The 19,590-nt window shown below is 44.0% G+C and overlaps 1 pseudogene; it reads left to right on the forward strand.

Moving 5' to 3' along the window:
- Window positions 1-1,437: 1,437 nt before the first annotated feature.
- On the forward strand, window positions 1,438-1,760 carry LOC149997294 (type III endosome membrane protein TEMP pseudogene; annotated as a pseudogene).
- The last annotated feature ends 17,830 nt before the right edge of the window (window positions 1,761-19,590 follow it).

Below are 19,590 nucleotides of genomic sequence, written 5' to 3' on the forward strand. Positions count from 1 at the left end.
CCAGGCAGGAAAGGATCCCCAGATGTCACCCAAGCTCATTTCACAGGCTGCCCCAGCTGTGCCCTGTTCTCCCAGGGGCCCACCCCTCACAGGCCCTCCCTTCCCCTCCCAACCCTGCAGCGTGAACGGTTGTCTGTTTGCCTTAGATTAGTTGACACAAGGTGGAAGGTATTCAGAGAGAATCCTCAACATGTAAGGGGAGGGGAGCAAAAAATGAGAAATCATAAAATGCAATTAACTGTTCTGTCCCGAAACGAGCATCTCTTTCTACAGGTGGGGAAAACCTTGCTTGCTGATGGAATTTTCAAGTGTCCTCAGAATGGAGATGTCTGTTTATTAAAATAATAGCAACTCTATAAATTTCTTCTTTTTCTTCAAACTAAGTTTTATTATGTAGTGATATAATTTATACAAGAGCAGTATACTTTAACAAATAATATAAATTATAGTCAAAGTTTCTAACATGTGTTTTATTTGATCTATATATTTTTATCAAGCACATCTAACATATTTTTTGAAACCACTGGGCAGATGAGAACAGAGGCCTTACCTGGACCCCAGACCTGAAGTAGCTTCTGGGCGGGGCTCCCTGGGTATCTAGTCTATTTGGGCCCATGTCCCAGTGTACAGCCCCAAACTGAGAGAGGGAACACTCCTTCTGGCCCACTGGCATGTCAGTCCTGGAAACTTAACCACGAGGATTCTTCCTTCGTCCTTCCTGCTCCACAGGCCTATGGCTGTCAGTCCCAAAAGCCTCCTATGACCTCAGCCTTCTCCCAGTCACTATCGAACTGAAGGCTCAAGAGGACTGATATTTAGGATTAGTCTTGCCTATGTAAGAAACGTCCAAACTGTAAGAATTTTTGTGAGTTTATTTGAGCCAAACTGACCACAGTTGCTCCAGAGAATGGCAAGTTTTGCACCTTACTTTATACATTATAATCTAAAAAGGAGGCTTAAAGGGGTTACATGAAATTGATTAGTGATAGATTAAGGTGGCTGGAGAAAGTAAAGCAGGGAAGTCACTGGGATTAGATAAAGAGTAAAACAGAAAGACACATACTTCTTTTACATAGCTGGGTACAGGATAGTTCACAGTCAACAGTTTACAAGACAACAACAATGAGAGGATCACCCCTCCCTCTCAGGGTCCCAACTGTACTGGTACACCCCCTCCCACCAGTACGGGAGCAGAGGGGAGGGGGTGGGTGAGGCCTGCACCGATAGGTTCTCTGCAAAAGCTTGGGAAGATGTAGTTAGTCCTCCCTATTGGGGGAGTTGCCTGCTGCCCAGCCCTCCACCCGTCACCTGCGGCTTCAGTCCCACCTGCTATGTCCCCAGGATCTGTGCCCCAGGGTTGCCTGGCATCCGGGATCTCCTTGGAGCCAGGGCCCTTCTGGTCGAGGCCAAGGCTCACGGGTGTCTTCCAGCCTCTCTATGAGTGAGACAAACCAAACCATTGTGGACCCTCAGAGCTCCCCACAGCATTGGCCATATCCCCTAGACCAGGCACCGGGGCCCGGGCGTGGCCTGTGTTGGTGGGGATTGTGCTCGGGCCGTGGTCCTTTCTCTCCTCATTGCACTTGCGGCCAAATGCCAAGTCTGCCACAAATACCTCACCAGCTACCAGCACAAGGAAGGGGATCTGTCCAGAGATGGGTGAAGATAAGGATGATGATGGCTTCACTGAGGACAATTGCATTCAACCTGGGGCCAGCGGGCTGGGGGCGGAAAGTAGCAGGAACCATTTCTCCCTCTGAGCCCCTATCTTTGGGTAACCCCTGTGCCCCTCAGCCTGATAGCTTAGATGCAGCGAATACTACTTGGGGGCCAAGGAACCTCAGGGACAGAGGTGGCTGGGGTTTAAGGGCTAACCAGGTGTTGAGCAGTTTTTCTTCTTTGACACTAGCCACCAAAGTGACAAAGACCCTCTCTTTTTCAGTAACCCTCAATGGCTCCCTGCTATTCTCAGCATAAATCCTGCCAAGGGCCTAACTCTGGAAATAAGGCCCCTGTCAGCCCTTGGTTTCCTTTCGTGCCTTCCCTATTATCCCTACATACTTATTATTACACACCATTACACACAAGACGATAACGCTCAGCAGCTGAAAATCAGTGTCAAGTTGATTACGGAAATTTTTTCCCATCAATAAAATGAATAATCTAAAAAAAAAAAAAACAAATAAAAAACAATGAGAGGATCATCTGTGGTCTCTGCTCTGGTGCTGGTTGGACTTTGAGGGGTTTGGGAAAAAGGAAATTACTTTGTTATTCCAAAGGCATTATCAAGTCTGTTATCCCAGAAGGAAAAAAAAACCGCACACACACTCAGTTAAGGTCAAGACTGACCTTTGTCAGGGAAGATACCAGTGTAGGACAGGACTACCTGCCATGGCCTGCATTTAGCTAGAGAGTTTTCGTTTCAGGCCACCCTATGTGGTTACTTTAGGCCTCTGAGTTTGTAAGGCCAGCATGCAGGACTCTCCTGAGCTTGTCAGGCTTAGCATGTGGCCCCTTGTTCACCCACAGCCTGTGTTCTTCCTGCCATGACGGAGATGTTCAATACGGTAACCACTCTCCGCCACATAGGGCTTCTGAGCACTGAAAATATACGAGAGTTAATACAACTGAGGAGCTGAGTTCTTAATTATATTTAAGCATGATTAATTTAAATTTAAAGAGCCAGATGTCACTAGTGGCTACCACATTAGACAGCATAGCTCTAGTTAATGACCACATTCTTGTGGACACCACCATTATCCTGGCCTTGTCTGGCTCATGTCAACTGCCTTCCGATCATTCCCTTTAGGTTACAAGAACACTTACATTGGGTCTTATATTTAAATCTATTTAGTCTAAGAGATCCCTTATTTTCATTATATTTGCAAAGCAGACTTATATCTTTGACAAGAGAAAAATTCTGAGATGTTCTAAATTAAATCACAGTGGGCCAGAGAGTGGAGGAAGAGACAGGGTAATTATTCAGTTAATAGCTGTGGGGCAAACTAACAGACGACTGTTCACATTCCTGAATGTATGTTGGAGCTCTGAGTCAACTCCTAGGCAGCTACCTAAGAAGAAACAGCAGACCACCAGAGGCCACTGCATGCTATTTATGCATGAACTTCGCAGACTACGGCCCACAAGCAATCAAAAACCTAGTATATTTCGTCCTAACAGACCAGGCACCTAATCTAGAACTGTCTCTGCTTCACCTTTTTCTGCACCGCCGCCACCCCACCCCCCCATCTATAGCCAATGTAAATTCTTTCAAAACAACTTCCATCTTTAAAAGAGCCCCGTCAGCCCCAGGATGGTGAACATTTGTCTTCTCCATCTGAGCAGCGCAGGACAACAGGTCAGTTACAGAATGTCACCAGGGCAGAAAGTCCTGGGCACCTAGCAACAGATACCTAGCAACTGGCAGAAATGGGAGAGCAAGTACTGGAAGCAGGTGTTGTTAATGAGGACCTCACCACCAGACACCCTTTCCTCCCCTAGATCATCTCAGGCGATGCAGGTCAGCTCCTCCTCCTGATCTTTTCAACCCTGGCATGTAGCTAGTTATGCAGTCGACCACCCCCCCCCCTTAGAGAAGAACAAGGGGGCTGGAGGAAAGCCCCATACAACTTCTAAACAAGGACAGGAGATGACAGGACAGGCTACCATAGGTCAACTCGAAGAAGAAAACAGTTAACCTCCTCCAGGGGGTTAAAAGGAACCCTGGTGCCAACCAATCAGCAGAGGGAGGCTCTTGGGTTAAGACCTGGGTTCTGGAAACTCAGGCCTGGTTTTAGCAAACCCCAGAGTAACTGCTGGTGTCAGGGACTGCCCAGCCCCTATAAATCTCCCATCCCCACCCCCCCAACCCCTCACCCCACACAGTAACTGCTGGCCCGGAGCACCCAGCGCAGCCTCTCCCTCTGGGGGGCATGTCCCTGCTCTCCGCCCCCCCTTCTTCCCTGCAGGTGCATTACCTTGACCTTTCCCTCTCCTAAGCTCCAAGGGCCCCTTCTATCACCTCTGTAGCTTGTTTCCTGAGCCCATTTCTTCTACCTCTGTGACTTTTTAAATAAACTTTCTCTTATAGTTTGAGTCTTGGCTCTGAATTCTTTCTTAGCCAGAACTCAAGTACCGAGATTGCTGAACCAAGGTTTGGTCCGATTCCGCTGATCTGACACCTGGTGCCATTTTTGTTTTCACCGCCAACAGTTCAGACTGTCTTCCCAGGCCCTGGTCCTTTTCTGGAAGCACAGAAAAACTTTCAGCTGCCAAGGTTTTTGTTTAGTAACTTCAACTTTTTATTATACCTTCAACCTGCTGAATGATCTGTTTCTTTTGAGTTTAGGTTATAAATTCTGCCACTTACCTAGGCACCCCCCTGCCACGGGTACCTGAGAGACTGAGGAAAACAGCCTGACAGGAAAGGAGAAAATGGAATTGTATTATGAAGGGCCTTAATATTAGGAGAGGGAATTTAGATGTAGTGTCTTAAGAACTTTAAAAAATTCAGAGCCAAAAAGTGATTGTAAGCATTTTTTAAAAGCCTGGGACATTTACAACTCAGAAGACCTAAGTGAGTCCTCTGAACTGTCTATGAATAAGTGACATACCATTTTTGTGCCTCAATGTATTTGTCTGTAAAGTGGGGACAATACTCATCTATATTTAGCAGGGTTCCCCAGAGAAACAGAACCAATTGGATGTGTCTACAGAGACAGAGAGGTCAGTTGTAAAGTTCGTTTCCTGTGATTGTGGAGGCTGTCACGTCTAAGATCTGAAGGGTGGGCTGGCGGGCTGGAGACCCAGAAAGGAGCAAATGTTGCAGCTCAAGTCCGAAGTCTGCCCGCTGGCAGAATTTTTCCCGTCCCAAGGAAGAGGCTTCCGAGGAGAAGGCCATTTTTAAGGGTCACAGATATAACACAGATTTACTGTCTTACATCGTTAAAGCAATTTCACCCCCATCCTGCTCTTTGACCCCTAACAACAGCCTTTCCATGGGGGTGCACTATAACCCCTACTTTACAAATTGGGGTAACTGGAGCTCAGAAATGTTAAGTTGCCCGAAGTCACAGAACTGGGCCTCACACAGTTCTGTCCCCATGTGCCCTGTACCTTCTACCACGTCACACAACTGTCTCCAAATAAGAGGCACAATACGACGTCCCCTGTAAAGTGCTTACGGTTTAGGAAGCATATACCCACACGGTGCCTCCTGACAGTGCTCGCTCTGTAGTAATTGCCCTAGACGGAGGAGAGCACGTGGCAGCTGGAATGACCGCTTTACGTGTGCATCAGAAGACACCATGGCCTGCTCTCTACCCTTCCAATGTCGAGCCAACACTCACTGCATAAAAGGGAAACTCGTTCTGGTGTGTAAGGAAGGTCCTTCGTGGTCTGGCCCTCCCAAGACACTCTCTCGGACCTAACTTCCTTGTTCTCTCCTTTCCTCAGAACATCCAGGCCAGCCAAGGCACCTTGTCCTTCCATAAGCACGTCAGCCATCGGCCCCATGCCACAGCCTCTCTCCCTGCTGCTCATTCACTTGGGATTCTCTGTCCTCTGATCCCACAGGGCTTGGCTCTGTTAAAAATAAAAAACAATCTTCCCCACTGAAGCCACCCTAATCACTCTAAATGTAATCTCATACACACACTGAACACCACACACTCGCCCCACACATACTACACACACCACACTCTCTCCACACCCCATGCACACCACATGTACGCCCTATACCATAGACACACCACACATATAGTCAACACCACAGACACCTTACAGCACACACATTTTATACTGCACACACCACACATATACCACACAGCATGTAGCATATCACACACACACACACACACACATACCCCACACCACACATATACCACACAGCATGTAGCATAACACACACACACACACATACACATACCCCACACCATACATATACCACACAGCATGTAGCATATCACACACACACACACACACTCCACACAGCATGTAGTATGTCACACACACACACACACACACACACACCCTATAGCATGTAGCTTATCACACACACACACACACACATACCCCACACCATACATATACCACACAACATGTAGCATATCACACACACACCAGACAGCATGTAGTATGTCACACACACACCCCACACACACACACCCCACAGCATGTAGCATATCACATACACCCCCCCCCACACACACACCCCCCACACCACACACACACACACACCCCACACCACACACACACACACCCCACACCACACACACACACACACACACACACCCCACAGCATGTAGTATGTCACACACACCCCACACCACACACACACACACACCCTACAGCATGTAGCATATCACACACACACACCCCACACCACATACACATACCCCACACCACACACACACACCCTACAGCATGTAGCATATCACACACACACACCCCACACCACACACACACACCCCACAACACACACACACACACCCCACACCACACACACACACGCATACCCCACACCACACATACCGCATACACACACATGCCACCTCTCACCCTCCCCACCTTGCCTTCTCCCCTCCCCATTTCCTTTATCACTACTTGGTAGTTTATTTGTCTGTTTATCATCTGTCCTCTCCACTAGCAAATTAGCCCCATGAAGGCACGACCTTTCCCTTTACACCGCATCCTCAACGCCTAGAGCAGCACTAGGCACTTACTGGGGGCACAGAATGTGTTGCTGGATGAAAGAACGAACCAAGGAACTGGTGGAGAGGATGAGGAAGGGTGAGGGGGTACAGGCAAGGCCCAGCCAATGTGCTGGTCCCTCCTCTTCTGCTCCCCCCTCCTCTCCCAGATGCACCTCTCCCTGCACCCCGCAGGCTGCAGCTGTGACCTTCCAAATGTTGACTCCAGTGCTTCCTTGCAGACCTGGGTCTGCTGAATATTACAGAGCCCTCCTGAGCAGAACAGATGCTGGGTGTCAAGAGCAGATTTTGTCTCCGGAACAAAAGCAGGAAACACTCTTCTCTTCTCTCAGCCTCCAGACACTGGGGTTCTTACCCAGAGGGAGAAGAGCTGGTGAGAAGCCATCTTTCCCTTTCCTACAGAGAGGGACGGCCACCTCATCCTATTTCCTGGTCCCTTCTGGGACCTTTTTCAGGGAAATGACTGCCCTTTGCCCCCCACAGCACCGTCTCCCCATTTGCCTTCCTCATCACCCCACAGAAGTCAGAGGCTGGGGTGAGAATGGCAGTTTGGGACATTTCACTGCCTTTTCTCCTCATCCAAAGGCAAGTAGCTTTCTAGGAAAAAATTTTTTTTTAAATACTAAGTAGGAGCTTATTATCTACAGGGTGGGGCAAAAGGAGGTTTACAGTTGTGAGTACACAAAACAGAGGATTTGTCTTTGTATTATTATTTGTTAATTATTGTATTATTTCCCATATGAACAAGTATAAACCTACTTTTGCCCATCCTGTATATTTCAGAAGAAAAAGTAATAAAATATTGCTAACCCCACAAGCCAGGCGGGGTAGGCAGAAGGGGACGACCACTGAGCATCAGGACGCTTATGCCACGATGAAGCAGAAAGCTGCATTTGCCACACTGAGACCTTGGTTTGGAGTCACAGGCGGGACCTTGATATGGCGTCGGGCCATCTCTCTCAATGCCCTCCTCCCAGCCTGCTTCCAGTGACACTCGGCGCAAATCTCCACACAAGGAACCTTAAGCAGGGAGAGAGGTAAGGCTGCCCTAGAAGGTCTGAAAAGGTATAATTACAGATTTTCCAGATCATTCACCATCGACAGAGTGGTCTCTGAACCCTGGAGCCAACACTGCCTTCCCAGTAGAGAAGCCACTGCAGGGCCGGCAGCAGAGCTGGCAAAGTGGCAGCCCTACCCTCATACCCAGTGTTCCTGAGAGCCCAGAGCAAGAAGGGCAGAGCTCTGGGCCCTGGTGACGGGGACGGAGGCCAGCAAGTCATTGCAGCCTCTCTGGACTCCAGCACTGGAGATCCACCGAAGCTCTGAGGGCTTCACAGGGATCCGCACAAAGCTGAGGGGCCCTGGGCCGGAAGTCAGGGACCTGCTTCTGGTTTCAGCTCTGCCACTAACACACCGTGCGCCTTGAGCTCGTGTTTTTATCTGCACAGGGGGATGAGGACACAGCCCTGAGAATGTGAGGACCAGCTGAGATGCTACACACAGAGGCCGAGCACAGACCCCGGCCCCTCTCCGCAGCCCTGACCCCCGCCTGCAGGGAATGACCCACACTGATCGCTCCTCCACCCTCACCTCCCGGAGCCCACACGGTGCCTGCGATGACCCGGGGGAGCAGACTCAGCCTCCTTGGCCAGGGTGGGGGTGCATGCCCACCCCCCAGCTCTGCCCTGCACCTCCAGTCCTGACTTTCGCCTTTGACACAAGATCTGATGCACAAGGGAGGCCATGGGGCGGAGAAGCCCACCTGTTGCCGCGCCCTGGTCTGAAGGGCCTGTGTCCCACGGAGGGAGCAGGACAGGGGACAAGTTCCTGGGGCAGCTGTCAAGCAGGATGAGGCGGAGACCAGGGGTCCTCTGGACCTTTTCTCAAGTTCGCCTGTTTGTTTGCTTCGTGTGAAGAAGCTGTGCTGAGACCACATGGCAGCAGGGGGCTGAGGGTGTCATGGGGACCCTGACGGCGATGTCCCACCGTATCCACCTTTGCACTCCGTTTCTCCACTTGTCCTGGTGCCCAGAAAGTCAGAGAGGCTTGCACACAGACGTGTCTACCAGAACAGTCTGAGATGAAGCCCGTCTGCTGCGTGAAGACCGATTATAGGTATCATTAGGATCTTTCCGGGTGACCAGCCGTCTCAGCTTGCCAGGGACTGAGGGGTCTCCAGGATGCGGGGTTTCTGTGCTAAAACTGGGACACCCTGAGCACCCCAGAAGGAGCAGGCATGCTCTCAGTCACAGCGCCACGCTGTGTTATCCTCAGCCAGCCTCCTCGCTCAAATCCATGAGCTTCCCTTGAAGCCCTGCAGCCCCGACACCTCCCTCCACTCCTCCTTGGCCAGCTCCTCAACAGCCCCGAAAGAGAGAGGTGGGGGAACTTTGTGCCCGTCTGTGTCTTGGGCACAAAGGACAATTTCGGGGCAGGACTAGTTAGTGTCTCTTATTCTAGAAGCTGAGCTGGAATAAGGGATGAAGGCAGCACCCAGCAGTGGGTAGGAAACCAGAAGAAAGCCCTGAGCCATGTATTAATGAAATACCACCCACTTTTTAAAACAAATCTGGGCCCAGAGCCCCAGGATTTCCCCTTCAGGGCTCTGCGTGTTCCTGCGTTCTCGCTGTACCTAAGAAGGCAGTGACATCCTGCTGACAGCTGGGACAGAGCCACGACTAATTCAGACGCAGCAGCGCGGCCGGCCCACACCCCGCAGGGAGTGGACCTTCACCGCAGCGGGGTCTTCCCTCCTCCCTCCCCAGGGGAGCCTGGGCCAGGAGCAGGGCTCAGCGGCTCAGGTAAGAACTGTGTCTAAGAATCATATTTCCTACTTTTAGAGCATTTTAGCCCTTTCTGAGTGCTATCCTCCACACACCATTTCTCTCTCTCACTTTTTTTTTTTCAAAAGAGTTTTATTCTTTGTCAATTTTGTTGAGATATAGTTGGCACATAACATTGTGTAAGTCAAACCATCACGTTGTACACCTTAAACACATGTCACCTCTTACCCCTCTCAAAACCAGAGCTCCTAGAGTCTGGGTCAAGGTCACACGGTGGAGCCACGCTGGACCTACCTCCTTCTGGGCTGTTTTGCTTTGCTTATAAACGCCATCAGCAAACAAGGTCTTCCAGGTTCTGAGGCGGCCCAGGCAGACGAGGAGAGTGTCACAGCCACATTGTAACGAGCACCAAGCCGCAGGCACCGATGACCTGAGACATAGTCCAGATGTGCAGTCCCCAGCGGCCCCACGTTAGCCGTCTCAGCCTGGCCTGGAGCCAGAGGAAATACATTACAGGACAGACTGCACCTGCAGAGTTGTTGGCAAGAGCTCAGCAGGTCTCTAAATACCTGCACTCCTTCCAACATATACCCAAAAAATAACAGAGATGTCAGCTCTTTTAAAGATGCATTTTCTATAGTTTTTCCACGTTAAAGAAGTTTTCGGCAACATTAATTTTTCTGGGTTGTTTCCTGCTCAATGAGAGGGGTGAAAAGTTCATACATACATGCCCGTGTTGAGAATGGGAGAAAATACATGTTTCTCACATGGTACTTCTTCCAAGACATTAGCACTAAAGGGGCAGATACTAAGAATCGGGGCTCCCCCATCAATTCCTGTGACCTTCTTTGAATCATTGTGTCAGAACAATTCTTTTTCTTTTCAATTACAGTTTACATTCAATATTATTTTGTATTATTTTCAGGTATACAACGTAGTGGTAGACAATCATATACTTAACAAAGTGTTCCCCTGAACTGTTCAGTACGCACCTGGCACCATATAGAGTCATTACAATATTACCGACTACATTCCTTATGCTATACTTTACATTCCCATGTCTATCTTGTAACTACTAATTTGTAGTTCTCAGCCTCTCCACCTTTTTCACCCAGTCCCCACTATCCCTCCCCTCCGACAACCACCAGCCTATTCTCTACATCTATGTGTCTACTTGTTTTGTTTGTTTGCTTATTTTATTCTTTAAATCCCACATATCAGTGAAATTATATGATATTTGTTGTTCTCTGACTGACTTATTTCACTTAGCATAATAGGATAATACTCCCCCACCCCAGGTCCATCCATGCTGTAGCAAACGGTAAGAGTTCTTTTTTTTTTTTTTTTTTTTTTTTATGGCCAACCAACATTTCATTGTGTATATGTACCACTGTTATTTTATCCACTTATGTACTGATGGCACTTGAGTTGCTTCCATTGCTTGGCTATTATAAAGAATGCTGCAATAAACATAGGGTTGCATATACAACATGTTCTGTCCATAAAATGTCCAGCCATTGTTAGTATAATGAGAACAGTTTGCACGACATTGATGTAACCTGGCAGCCAAGGAGAGTGGACTGGAATGCACTTGTGTGAACAATGATGACTTCACTGTACTAGTCAGTGCAGGCGGTAGATGCTGCTGAGTGAGCATGTGTACATGACTCAGGGAGTAGAGCAATGAAGCTGCATCAAATTTTTCATTAAGTTTGAACATTCCTCCACAGAAAGTATTCAGATGATTCAAAAGGCTGCAGCTCTGGGCAACTGGTGAGTGGCAACTTCATCACGACAACACACCCGCTCATGCATCATATGTCATGCAGAGATTTTGGCAAAACATCAAATCACTCAGGTGATTCAGCACCCCCCTCCTTTAGCCCAGATTTGGCACCCTAAAACTTCTGTCTTTTTTCAAAACTACAGTCACCTTTGAAAGGGAAGAGATTTCAAACCATTGATAATATTCAGGAAAATACAGCAGGGCACCTTACAGTGATTCCAACAAAAGATTTTGCATAGTGTTTCGAACAGTGAAAGAGATGCTGGGAGAACTGTGTGAGGTCCCAAGGTGCTTGCTTTGAAGGGGACTGAGGCATCATTGTCCTATGTACAATGTTTCTTGCATCTTTTATCGTCTCCAATAATGTCTTTATTTTGCATATTTATATGGATGGATACTTTCTGGACAGACCTTGCTTTCTTTCAAGTTACTATTTTGAGTATCTTTGGCTATATACCCAGTAGTGGAATCACTGGGTCATAAGGCAATCCCATTTTTAATTTTTTGAGGAAACTCCATTCTGTTTTCCATTGTGGCTGCTCCAATTTTTATTCCCACCAACGGGGCATGAGGGTTCCCTTTTCTCCACATCCTCACCAACACTTCTTGTTTGTTAATTTATTAACAATATCTCATTGTGGTTTAATATGAATTTGAATTTCTCTGATGATTAGTAACATTGTGTCTCTTTTCATGTCTATGGACCATCTGTTATGTCACCTTGGAGAAGTGTCTGTTCAGGTCCTCTGCCCATTTTTTAATTGGGCTCTGTATGTGTTTTTTGTGTTGTGTTGTAAGAGTTTTTTAATACATTTTGGATATTAACACCTTATCAGGCATATCATGAAAACTATCTTCTATTCAGTGTGTTGTCTTCTCACTTTGTTGATGGTTTCCTTTGCTGTGCAAAACCTTTCTAGTTTAATGTAGTCCCATTTGTTTATTTTTTCTTTGTTTCCCTTCCCCTAGGGAGATATATAAGAAAAAAAATGCTAAGAGAAATGTTGGAGAGTTTCCTACCTATGTTTCTTCTAGGAGTTCTGTGTTGTCCCTTTAGCATTTTTTTTTTTTTTAATTTTTGTTTGGAGAGCTCTATTTCTCCTTTAATTTTAAATTATCGCCTTGCTGGGTAAAGTAGTCTTAATTTTAGGTCCTTGGTTTTCATCACCTTTAATATTTTGTGCCCATCCCTCTGACCTGAAATATTTCTTTAGAGAAACCAGCTGATGATCTTATGGGATCTCCCTTGTAGATAACAGTCTTTCTCTTGCTGCTCTTAAGATTGTAACATTTAAGTCTTTAATTTTTTTTGAGTTTATTCTTCTATATGGTGTAAAAAGGTGGTCTAGTTTCACTGTGTTGGATGTATTTGTCCATTTTTTCCAAAACATTTTATTGACTAGGCTGTCTTTACCCTGTTGTATATTTTGCCTCCTATGTCAACTGTTAATTGACCATATAGACCTGGGTTTGTTTCTGAACTCTCTATTCACTTCTGCTGATCTGCTGTTATGCCAGTACCATGCTGTTTTGACTACTATGGCTTTGTAGTAAAGTTTGATATCAAGTAGCATGGTACCTTCAACCGCATTCTTTCTCAAGATTGCTGTGGCTATTCAAGGTCTTTTGTAGTTCCATATAAGTTTTTGAATTATTTGTTTTGAGTCTGTGAACTACACCATTGGTATTTTGATAAGAATTGCTTGAATCTATAGATTACTTTGGGTAATATGGATATTTTTTAAATGTCACATCTTTCTATCCATGAGCACGGCTATGCTTCCAGTTATTTGTATCTTCTTCAAATTTTTTCTTCAGTATCTTATAGTTTTCTGAGTATAAGACCTTTACCTCCATGTTTAAATTTATTCCTAAGTATTTTTAAATATATTTTATTGATTATGCTATTACAGTTGTCCCAATCTTCCCTTTTGTCCCCCTCCACCCGGTACCCCATTCCCTCCGACAATCCCCCCTTTAGTTCATGTCCATGGGTCATGCATAATAAGTTCTTTGGCTATTCCATTTCCTATATTGTTCTTAACATACCCTTATCTATTTTGTACCTACGAATTATGCTTCTTAATCCTTGCACCATTTCCCCCATCCTCCTTCTTCCCCCTCCCAGCTGATAACCCTCCAAATGATCCCGATGTCTCTGATTCTGTTTCTTTTTTGCTTGTTTGCTTGGTTTTTTTTTGATTCAGTTGTTGATAGTGTGGGTTTGTTGTCCTTTTAATGTTCATAGTTTTGATCTTCTTCTTTTTCTTAAATAAATCCCTTTAACATTTCATATAATGAGGGCTTGGTGATGATGAGCTCCTTTAGCTTTACCTTGTCTGGGAAGCACTTTATCTGCCTTTCAATTCTAAATGATAGCTTTGCTGAATAGAGTAATCTTTGTTGTAGGCCCTTGCTTTTCATCACTCTGAATACTTCTTGCCAATCTCTTCTTGCCTGCAAAGTTTCTTTTGAGAAATCAGCTGACAGTCTTATGGGAACTCCTTTGTAGGTTACTCTCTGTTTTTCTCTGCTGCTTTTACGATTCTCTCTTTATCTTGAACCTTTGGCATTTTAATTATGATGTGTTTTGGTGTGGTCCTCTTTGCATCCATCTTGTTTGGAACTCTCTGTGCTTCCTGGACTTGTATGTCTATTTCCTTCACCAGATTAGGGAACTTTTCTTTCATTATTTTTCAAATAAGTTTTCAATTTCTTGCTCTTCCTCTTCTCCTTTTGGCACCCCTATGATTCAGATGCTGGAACATTTGAAGCTGTCCCAGAGGCTCCTTAGCCTTTTTTTTTTTTTCAATTCTGTTTTCTTCTTGCTATTCTGATTGGATGCTTTTTTCTTCCTTATGTTTGGTTCCCTGTAGATTTTTATTTCACTTAATGTAACCTTCGTTTCTGCCTAGGTTTTTTTATGCTGTTGAAGTACCCAATGATATTCTTGAGCATCTTGATAACCAATGTTTTGAACTCTTCACCTGATAACTTGCTTACTTCTGTTTCATTTAGTTCTTTTTCTGGAGTTTTGTTCTGTTCTTTCATTCAGACCATAATTCTTTGTCTTCTCATTTTGGCAGTTTCCCTGTGTTTGTTTCTGTGTATTAGGTAAAGCTGCTTTGACTCCCTGTCTTAGTAGCATGGCCTATTGTAGTGAAGCACACCTGTAAGTTGTATGGGGCAGAGCCTTAGGAAATCACCAGAGCAGGGTAACGCATGTCACTGCTCTGTGGCTCTTTATGGGGGAGGGGACAGTGCTGCTGCCTGGCCCCTGGAGTCTTCCTGGGAGGGAGCTGTCTCCTGTTGCCAGTCACTTCACTTTCTCCCCATATGCCACTGGTGCCCTTCCAGCTGTTGCCCTGGTTCTGAATCCCAAAAGGAGTGGAAGTCCTAAATCTGTTGTGGTCCCTTTAAGAGGAGTCTCGTAAGAATTCTGCAGTTTCTTCCACTGCCCCAACTACCACTGGAAGTTATGAGGACTTTTCTTCCTGGCACTGGAAACCTGGACTGCATGGCCTGGTCTGGGGCTGGGATCCCTCACTCCTGAGGTATCCCTCCCGATTTTGATTCACCACACGTGGGTGTGCGACTGCCCATTTTGCGTCTGCGCCTCTGCACCACTCTGCGGTGTCACTCTGTGCCTCTCCACCTCCCCGCACATCGCCATGTGTCTCTGCACCTCCTCCCATGCTACCCATCAGGATGGATGGGCTTCTTTAGGTCCTGGTTGTTAGACTCCCATACAGCTCGATCTTCTGACTATTATGGGTGAAATTGTTTTATAGTCTAGTTATAATTTTTTCTGTAGTTGTTCGAGGAGTCTAGGTGTGTTAACCTGTGCCTTCATCTTGACCAGAAGTTCATGCCTATTCGGTATTTTCTGACACAATTGTAAATGGGATGTTTTCTTAGTTTTCCTTTCTGATAGTTCATTATTGGTGTATAAAAATGCAACCAATTTCTGAAAATTAATTTTGTATCCTGCTACTTTACTGAATACATCTATCAGTTCTACTAGTTTTTTTGGTGGAATCTTTAGGGTTCTCTATATACAGTATCATGTCATGTGCAAATAATGATAGTTTGACTTCTTCCTTTCCAATTTGGATGCCTTTTTTTTTCCTCTTATTTGATTGCTCTGGCTAGACGTCCAGTACTATGTTGAATAATAGTAGTTAAAGTGGACATTTTCATTTTTGCCCATTACATATGATGTTAGCTGTGGATCTGTCATATATAGCCTTTATTATGTTGAGATATGTTACCTCTGTTCTCACTTTGCTGAGAGTTTTTGTGATAAATCAGTGCTATATTTTGTCAAATTATTTTTACCTCATTAGATATGATCATATAATTTTTATCCTTCATTTTGTTTATGTGGTATATCACATTAATTGATTTGTAGACATTATACCAACCTTGCATCCTTGCATCCCAGTAATAAATCCCACTTGATTGTGATGTATATCTTGCTAATGTATTGCTGGATTTGGTTTGCTAATATTTGGGGTTTTTTTAAGATTTTATTTTTATATATTTTTAGAGAGGGGGGAAGAGAATGAGAAAGAGAGGGAGAGAAACATCAATATGTGTGAGAAACATCAATCAGTCGCCTCTTACACACCCCCAGCTGGGGACCTGGACAGCAACCCAGGCATGTGCCTTGACCAGGAATCAAACCAGCAACCTTTTGATTCACAGGCTTGCATTCATCCACTCAGCCACACCAGCCAGGGCAGTTTTCTAATATTTTGTCAAGAATTTTAGCATTTATGTTCATCAAAGATATTGGCCTATATATTTTTTTTCTTTATAGTATTTTCTCTGGTTTGGGAATTAGGATAATGATGTCCTCATTAAATAAGCTTGGGAGTCTTGCATCCTCTTAAACTTCTTGGAATAGTTTGAGAAGAACAGGTGTATGTCCTTCTCTGAATGTTTGGTAATCTTCACCTTTTAGGCCCATTTGGCCCAGGACCATTGTTCATTGGAAGTTTTTTTTATTACTGCTTTAATTTCTTTAGTTGTAATTGATCTGTTCAGCTTTTCTGTTTCTTCTTGATTTAGTTTTGGAAGATTGTATGTTTCTAGGAACTTATCCATTTCTTCCAGATTGTTCAAATTGTTGGCATATAATTGTTCAAAATATTTTCTTACAATCCTTTGTATTTCTGTGGTGTCCGTTGTTACTTCTCTTTTATATCTGATTTTATTTATTTGGATCCTTGCTCTTTTTCTCTTGATGAATCTGGTTAAAATTTTATTAACAATGTTTATCTTTTGAATCAGCTTTTGGTTTCATTGATCTTTTACAATTTTTTTTAGACTGTTTTGTTTATTTTCACTCTGATCTTTGTTATTCCCTCTCTTCTACTCATTTTGGGCTTTGCTGTTTTTATCTCGTTCCTTTAAGTATAAGGTTAGTTTGTTTATTTGAGATTTTTCTTATTTTTTGAGGTAGGCCTGTACTGCGATGAATTTTTTCACTGTGTCACGTGGATTTTTGGTCCTTTTGTTCCCATTTTCATTCGTCTCAAGGTAAATTTTGATTTCTTCCTTGATCTCATTGTCGGCCCATTCATTGTTTAGTAACATGTTATTTAGCTTCCATGGGTTTGTTTTTCAGTTTTTTTCTTGTACTTGATTTCTAGTTTTATAATATTGTGGTCAGAGAAGATACTTGATATGATTTCATTCTTCTTAACTGTATTGAGACTTGTGCTGTGTCGTAGCATGTGGTCTATCCTAGAAAATGTTTCATGCCCACTTGAAAAGTGCATATATTCTGCTGCTTTGGGGTGAAAGGGCTCTGAAGATATGAATTAAACCCATCTGATAATAGTATACACTTCAGGCCGATGTTTCCTTGTTCATTTTCTGTCTGGAAGAGCTATTGATATCAGTAGGGTGTAAAAATCCATGACTATGACTGAATTGCTGTCAACCTCTCCTTTTATGTCCATCGAGATTTGCTTCATATGTTTAGGTGCTCCTGTGTGGGGTACATACATATTTACAAGGGTTATGGCATCTTGTTGAATTGATCCCTTTATCATTTTGTTGTGTCTTTTTTCGTCTTTTACTATAGCCTTTGTTTTAAAGTCTGTTTTGTCTGATATAACTATTGTTACCCCAGCTTATTTTTTAATTTTCATTTTCATAAAATATCTTTTCTACCCCTTTATTTTTACCCCTTTATTTTTAGTCTGTATGTGTATTTGGTTCTAAAGTGGGTCTCTTGTATAGTCAGCATGTATACGGGTCTTGTTTTCTTTTCTTTTCTTTTTTAAATTTATTTATTGTTGTTCTACTACAGCTGTCCCATTTTCCCTCATTGCTCCCTCCTGCCCCGCCCACCCCATCTCCTCTCCCACAGTCAATCCCCACCCCGTTGTCCATGTCCATGGGTCATTTATACATGTTCCTTGACTAAACTCTTCCTCTTCTTTCCCCGCTTCTCCCCCTTCCCCCCCACCTCTGGTCACTGTCAGTCTCTTCCTTGTTTCCATGCCCCTGGATCTATTTTGCTCATTTGTTTGTTTTGTTCATTAGGTTCCTGTATTAGGTGAGATCACATCGGATTTGTCTTTCACTGCCTGGCTTATTTCACTAAGCATAATACTCTCCAGTTCCATCCACGCTCTCACAAAAGGTAGGAGTTCCTTCTTCTTTCTGCTGCATATACTCCATTGTGTAAAGGTATCGCATTTTTTTGATCCACTCATCCACTGATGGGCACTTAGGCTGTTTCCAGAACTTGGCTATTGAAAATAGCACTGCTATGAATATAGGGGCACATAGGTTCTTTTGAACTGGTGTTTTAGGATTCTTTGGGTATAATCCTAGCAGTGGAATTGCTGGATCAAAAGACAGTTCCATTTTTAGTTTTTTGAGGATGTTCCATACTGTTTTCCACAGTGGCTACACCAGTCTGCATTCCCACCAACAGTGCAGTAGGGTTCCCATTTCTCCACATCCTCGCCAGCACTTGTTGTTTGTTGATTTGTTGACGATGGCCATTCTGACTGGTGTGAGGTGCTATCTCATTGTGGTTTTATTTACATCCCTCTGATGGCTAGTGATGCTGAGCATCCTTTCATATGCCTATGGGCCCTCTGTATGTTCTCCTTAAAGAAGTGTCTGTTCAGCTCCTTTGCCCATTTTTTAATTGGATTATCTGTCTTCCTGGTGTTGAGTCATATAAGTTCTTTCTATATTTTGGAGACCGAACCCTTGTCTGAGGTATCGTTGGCAAATACAGTTTCCCATATGGTTGGTTCTCTTTTCATTTTGCTGATGTTCTTTCATTGAGCAGAAACTCTTTAGTTTGATGTAGTTGGGTCTTATTTTCTTACCCTGTGTTTTTTGTTTGGAGCATTTAAGTCATTCACACTTAAAGTGATTCGTTTTAGGGACTCATTTATTGTTATTTTATTCTTTATCACTATGTTCCTCTTTATGTCTTTTTTCTTCTTAAAGAAGACCCTCTAACATTTCTTATAATACTTGTTTTGTTTGGTGGTAATGAACTCCTTTAGCTTCTTTATTTTTTTTTATTTCTTTGTCTGACAAGCTCTATTTCTCCTTTAATTTTAAATTATAGCCTTGCTGGGTAAAGTAGTCTTAGTTTTAGGTCTTTGCTTTTCATCACTTTTAATATTTTGTGTCCATCCCTCTGATCTGAAATATTTCTTTAGAGAAATCAGCTAATAGTCTTACGGGATCTCCCTTGTAGATAACTGTCTTTCTCTTGCTGCTCTCTTTGTCTTCAAATTTTACCATTTTAATTATCATGTGTCTTGGTGTGGTCCTCTTTGTGTTCATCTTGTTTGGAACTCTCTGTACTTTCTGGACTTGCGTGTCATTTTCTTCACTAGTTTAGGAAATTTTTCAGTCATTATTTCTTCAGATATGTTCTCAGTTCCTTGCTCTCTTTCTTCTCATTCTGGTACCCCTACAATGTGGATGTTGTTACATACACTTCATGGTATCACAAAGATCCCTTAACTATCCTCAATTTTTCATTCTTTTTTATTTCTGCTACTTTGATAGAGTATGTCCTACTACCTTGTCTTCCAAATCACTGATTCAATCTTGTGTTTCATCTAAATTACTGTTTATTCTTTCTAGCATAGTCTTCAATTCAGATATTGTATTCTTCATTTCTGACTGATTCTTTTTATGGTTTCTATGTCCTTTTCCATGCTGTTGAAATCCTCACTAAGTTCCATGAGCATTCTTATAACCCATGTTTTGAACCCTATATCTGGTAGGTTACTTGCCTTTATTTCATTTAGTTCCTTTT

This window comes from Furipterus horrens, unplaced genomic scaffold, assembly GCF_987537825.1.
Source record: "Furipterus horrens unplaced genomic scaffold, mFurHor1.1.pri manual_scaffold_11, whole genome shotgun sequence".
Taxonomy (NCBI): domain Eukaryota; kingdom Metazoa; phylum Chordata; class Mammalia; order Chiroptera; family Furipteridae; genus Furipterus; species Furipterus horrens.